Raw genomic sequence first — 6,688 nt, forward strand, 5'->3', positions numbered from 1 at the left:
TTTTTTGATGTAAAGTCGGCAACACCAAAGCTCCAAAAGTATCAAAAATGTATATATGTCGCATAGCATGTGTGACGTTTCGAGCACGCAGGCTCTTCATCAGACAAATGAACAACACTGATATCCCACTCTTTATAGGCCTACCTCCAGGTGATCAAAGGTCACATGACCGTACCATATTATCATGATAATAATAATACCAAAACAATAACATATCAACCAAGGAGAAAAACATGGAAACAAAAAAATAAATCAAAAACATATAAAGCTATGCAAAATACACGAATATAATTATCAATATATTGTTTAATAACATTAATTGATGCCTGCCTAGGTACATAAATACAAATCAATAACCACCAAGCGTTTATTATATGTAAATAGATATCTTGTGTTTAAAGAAATGGACGAATATCAAAGTCCTCATTTAATCCTCTAGGGGACAACGTATCTAGTGTATAAATCCAAAAGGCTTCGCGCTGTAAAAGCAATTTATTGATATCACCTCCGCGACGCGGACACTTCACTACTTCAATACCTATGTACTGAAGAGTGGAAACTGAGTGTCTTGAATCTGCAAAGTGCTGTGCTACCGGACTTTTTGGATCGCGATGTCTAATTGCACATCGATGTTCAGAGATGCGAGTTTTTAGAGGTCTGCTAGTCTTACCAATATAACATAAACCACAGGGGCAACGCAACAGGTAAATGACATTAGCGGTCACACACACACACACATGATGCGCAAAACTCTGCATTTGAACAGTCAATAGCAAATACTTAAACTAATAACAAAACTGTAGCTGATTCAGAAGCGCCAGATTGTCATAGCAAAGTCAGAATTACCTCCTCTCCTAGGTTCACGAAACGGTCGTCCATAAAATGCATTGCTGTTCTGTTTTAAGTAATCTTAAAGATTCCTAAATGCATCTACTTCCGGAAGGCCAAATAAAGTGATTTTGCTTTTGCCTAGAAACACAGCGTCTCCCTGACATGTTGCTTCAACACTAACTGCGGTTACTTGAAACCACGCCTTCTTTCTTTGCGTGCTCATTTGGGCGGCATTATGCAAATATTTTCACATAGTGAGGTAGATATGTGGGGTGTGTTAGAACGAGCCGTTTTAGGGGGGCGTGGCAGAGTCTTAACTTTGATAAAGAATATCTCTTTGGTTTTGAGACTTTAGTCTTTGCAACTTCAGGGATCTTATCTATGCACAATCAGCTTGTAACACTCCAAAGAGAAAGGAAAACTTGAAATCTCATCATATGACCCCTTTAAATATATTTATATATAATATCAATTATATGAATATAAATATAGACATGTAAATACGTGTAAATATTTTCAAATTATATAGGCTACTGTATGTGTGTGTGTTTATATATACATAATAAATATACACAGAACACATATATTATGCAAACAAAAGCTTTTATTTTGTATGCGATTAATCGTGATTAATCATTTGAAGATCGGAAGAGCACACGGTGAGGTAGATATGTGGGGTGTGTTAGAACGAGGCGTTTTAGGGGGGCGTGGCAGAGTCTTAACTTTGATAAAGAATATCTCTTTGGTTTTGAGACTTTAGTCTTTGCAACTTCAGGGATCTTATCTATGCACAATCAGCTTGTAACACTCCAAAGAGAAAGGAAAACTTGAAATCTCATCATATGACCCCTTTAAATATATTTATATATAATATCAATTATATGAATATAAATATAGACATGTAAATACGTGTAAATATTTTCAAATTATATAGGCTACTGTATGTGTGTGTGTTTATATATACATAATAAATATACACAGAACACATATATTATGCAAACAAAAGCTTTTATTTTGTATGCGATTAATCGTGATTAATCATTTGACAGCACTATTAAAAATATATATTTTTAAAAGTATACTTAATTGTGTTAAGAAACAGTAAAAAAAGTGTCTCTCTTTAAGTACACTTAAGTGGCTTTTTATTTTATTAATCTTATATTATCCGCAAGTACTTTTTTTTTTAAATACCCTTTTTTTTAGATTTGAAGAACAAGCGCACATTCAATACAATCAAGCACAAGGATTTTATGTGATCCAATCACAGTTGACCACACATCACCATTTACATCTGGTTGTAAATGCATCTTAAATGTGTCTCGTGTGACCAAATGTGTTTGAATTTCATGGGAAGGGGGACTAATTTCATGACTGACTACATCACTTGCTATGTGTTGCTGCATGGTTGTGATAAGCAGGGGAAAAAATAAAAAAGGAAAAGCTTCACATGATTCTCTATCCTCTTGAAACTTTTCAAACTCATTCTGTGATATTACAAGGCGTCCAACTTTGCTTATAGTGTAAACCTACCTCACTATAATCAACCCTGCTGTTATCTATGAGACTAAAAAAATCCTGTCCCACCATAGATCAAGTTGCCATCAGGTTAGTAGGCCTGCAAACGGTGTCCTCTCTCTGCATGCTTCTCATTCCTCATTCGGCAGTGGTGTCTGGTATCTGTGTCTGTCGTAAGAGTGTGTAACCAACATTAAAGGGGTCATATGATGTTGCTAAAAAGAACATTATTTTGTGTATTTGGTGTAATGAAATGTGTTTATGCGGTTTAAGGTTAAAAAAACACATTATTTTCCACATACTGTACATTATTGTTGCTCCTCTATGCCCCGCCTTTCTGAAACGTGTCGATTTTTACAAAGCTCATCGGTCTGAAAAAGCGAGGTGAGCTGTGATTGGCCAGCTATCCAATGCGTTGTGATTGGCCGAATACCTCAAGAGTGTGACGGAAATGTTACGCCCCTTACGAGAAAGGAAAACTTGAAATCGCATCATATGACCCCTTTAAGTGATCTGTAGACTGGCGAGCTGGTAATTTCTAATGGGCTCAGACACCCACACTGGATAACCTGTTACACAAGACAGGCACACATAACACTAGCAGGTGCTCTTTTATCGAGCTGTGCCAGCTGTCTAAGACAGTGTTTCCCAACTTTTTTTGTCTTATTTAGCACCACACCTCAGACTGCAAGACAATAAAATGTGTGTAACTTACGTTATATTGCTTTTTTTTTTTGCATGATTTTTATATGTATTACTAGAGTCACTTTTATAAAAATAAAAAAAACTCTTTTAAAATAAAAACACTTGACACTGTGGGTGAAAAAAAATTGTTTTCTTTCTTACAGGAAAAAATATTTGTATATGAATGTCTGTGTGTCTATGACAGTGTTATTTTTGTATTATTTATTCACTATTACAGTTTTTATTAATATTTTCATTTTAATTTGTTTAATGTTTAGTAGTTTTTGTATGTGCTTGTGTCATTTTAATAGTTTTTTTACTTGGTTATTTTAGTAATTTTAGTAATTCAGTTTTTGTCGTTTTTGTCTGTTCAGCTTAATTTCAATAAAAAATATTTATAATAGTTTTAGTTTTAGTTAACAAAAATAACACAGGTTTGCAATCGACTGGCCATCCTGTCAGGATGCTTTCCTGCCTAGGCCAGAAATGCTGGGAGAGACTCCAGCATACCTACGATAGGACAGTCGGTTTGAAAAATGGATGGATGTCTGTGTGTATATTTAAGTGTGTTTGTGAGTGAAAGAGGCAGCTGTTCCCTAGTGATGCTATGTGTGTCCAGAGGAGGGGACAGAAGACTGGAATGGTGCTGCACATATCTGATCTTTATATAAACACGAGCTGGCCTGACCAACATGTGCTTGTGTAATGACAGAGCTGTTCACACTAGAGCTCCTGCAAATGCTGCCAAGCAATAGGCAAGCTGGGCGCACATCAGCCAAACTCAACGCCAGTTTATGAACGCTCTTGAATTATATAATGCATACTTGAGAAAGAAGTTGAGAGACTAAAATGTTTGTCTGGAAGTAAGAAAAGCTCATTTATGCAATTTAGAGCAAAAGTTCAGGAGATTAATGGCTCTAACCGATTCATGGGTACTGATGCGTAACATAGAGAACAGTGATAGAGAGGGAAATTAAGATGTGATTTTCCAGTTCCTTACTAAGTTTGTTACTTATGATCATGAAAAATGTTTTGATTTAAAGACCTACATTTAATATGAGTTGTTCTTTATATAAACATAAAATGTTTCGCATTAAAAAATATTTATTGTATTATATTTTTCATTTAATTATATATTTTTTGGTCAATACATAATTCCCATACTTTCATTTATGTTATTTTTGATAGCTTTGGAAAAATTTAGAAATAAAAAATGAGTAGGTGCAATCTGACTGATAACATCAGCTGTACAGAATTAATACAAATTGATTTAGCTCCGATTCAAACCAGCTGCCTCAACCTCCACTGTTCAATTATGTCCTATTGAACACACAAGCCAGCCACTTACAAGGACAACAGAGGATAGAGAAGTAATTCTATTGCTGTTGATTCAGTACAGTCACAAGATCATTTCGTATGAGAATAGGCACTTGGTAACGGCACAAGAGTTACAACTGGACCAATGCCTGAGCCCTTACCCACATGGGTATTTGTGCATCCCTAATCCAAACAAAGACACAAGGATAAGTATGTGTCATTAGATACAATGGTCCAAAATAAACAAATAAAATAAAAAAATAATAAAACTCTGAAGGGTCACAAAAATATCCACATTTTGCAATCCTCAGAAAAACAAACCCACGTCAAACGCTCAGTTAAGGTCACTGATGGCTGTCAATTCTCCGTCTATAAGAGGACAATAAGGGGAAGCATAGCTGACATTCTCAGAAAAGATCCCAGACTGTCTGGAGCAGGGCTGTCCAAACTCGGTCCTGGAGGGCCGGTGTCCTGCAGAGTTTAGCTCCAACCCTAATTAAACACACCTGAACCAGCTAATCAAGCTCTTACTAGGCATAGAAACTTCCAGTCAGGTGTGTTGGAGCTAAAATCTGCAGGACTCCAGGACCGAGTTTGGACAGCCCTGGTCTGGAGGTTCAATTTGGATGCTTAAGAAGACGAGTTTTGGATTTGATTAATGTGCTGAAGTGTTTATCTCTGAAATCCTGTCTTTTGGTGACCGTTTAATTTGGTATTTTGCAAAACTGAGAGCCCATTCTAAACCATAAGAGTATGACAATGTAATTTGTTCCTAATGCAGACACAAACCACCTCATTAAATCAAAATGAGTTTTGAGACTTTCAGTTAATGCCTGTGTTTGTTAGCTTTGAGTTCATTATTATGTCCTAAATGTTCCTAGATGTTAATCAAATTCACTTCTGTGTTCTCATTGAAAATTTACAGTCTCTGTCTTCCAGCAAAATACAGCAAAAATATTGGTGACTCGTCCTGCACTATAGATTTTGTCCAGATTCTTGTCTTTAGGGACATGAAAAACAGATACATTTATTAGCCATTTTTATCTGTGTGGATAAAAGTAGCTTCTACAGGGGGGAAAAAATATATCTCTCATTCTTGGTTTGTCAGAATTGAGTATTTTTACTCAGCACGTATGTTCTGCCTCAGGGGAGGAACACATGACGGATCAGCCTCTCCTGAGGGTGTGTAAAGCCAAGGAGGAAATGCCTCCCTTTAAACAGGAAACTAGGATATTTACTGAGATAAAATAACAACCAACACCAAATCTGAGAGAGAAAACAAGTTAGTTGGTAGTTAGTAAGTCCAGTCAACCAGAATGATGTCACATGCGTCAGCGCTGTTACAGGAATGCGTGATTACCCTTTCATTTCCACCCTAATAATAATAAAAATTGAAAAAAGTTCCCACTTTTTATAAATCGGTAATCAGTAATGTCACGAATCCGGTCTACGAACTTCCGTTCATTCAACACCAGAGGTCACCCGCTCACTACATGGACTCTCACACTACACAGACTGTTACATGTCACTCCGGACTACAGTTCCCATCATCCATTGCACTGACACAGCTGAATGCACTGATCACACAGCTGTCACTAATCACACGCTCACCTGACAGCTATGTGTTTATTTCCTGTTTGGTCTCTAGTATTGTTCTGCGTCTTCCACTCTCCTAGTGTTAGCTGCTATACGGAGCCAGTTTATTGTCATAGTTTTGTCTTTTTCATAGTTCCTAGTTTAGTCTAGTCTTGCCTGTTTTCCTGTGTATATATCTCTGCCTTAGTTTTTGGATTGCCCTGTCATCTTGCAGTTTGGACTCTGTTTGCCCCTGCCTGGACTATTATCGTGTACCTGGATTATCTCTCTCTGTCTAGCCCTCTGGATGTCGTTTGCTGATCGGAGATCCTTGTCTGCTCTTGGATTATTCTTGTGTCTTGCCCGTACCATACCTGTTTGCCATTGTTTGACCCTGCCTGTGTTCTGACCATGTTTATAAATAAAAGCTTGCACATGGATCCTCACGGCTCACGTCTCGTCGGCTCCGTTACACCACCAAACCGCGGTGATTTGTTGCGTCTTCACCGCGGTAAGAAAAATCCAAATTACTTTAATTTACAGTTCAGATACAAGTTTTCACAAAAACAAAAAGTTTTATAAAATGATAAACTTGATAAACTTTCCTTTAAACCATTTTTAAGAAAGTATTAATTACTATATTAATTTAAACAATTATTAACAATAAACTATATCAATTAAATAACAAATTAGGGGTGTGCGATATTGACAAAAAATGATATCTCGATAATTTTCTGGGATTTTATCAATAACGATAATTAGACAA

At 36.5% G+C, this 6,688-nt stretch overlaps 1 protein-coding gene across 3 annotated transcripts in view; it reads right to left on the bottom strand.

Moving 5' to 3' along the window:
* LOC107727692 (periaxin-like) overlaps positions 1–6,688 on the bottom strand; it is a 21,880-nt gene that overhangs the window by 7,116 nt on the left and 8,076 nt on the right. The gene's annotated exons all lie outside the window — the stretch shown is intronic.

The sequence above is a fragment of the Sinocyclocheilus rhinocerous genome, unplaced genomic scaffold (genome assembly GCF_001515625.1).
Source record: "Sinocyclocheilus rhinocerous isolate Xijiao unplaced genomic scaffold, SAMN03320098_v1.1 scaffold4081, whole genome shotgun sequence".
NCBI lineage: Eukaryota > Metazoa > Chordata > Actinopteri > Cypriniformes > Cyprinidae > Sinocyclocheilus > Sinocyclocheilus rhinocerous.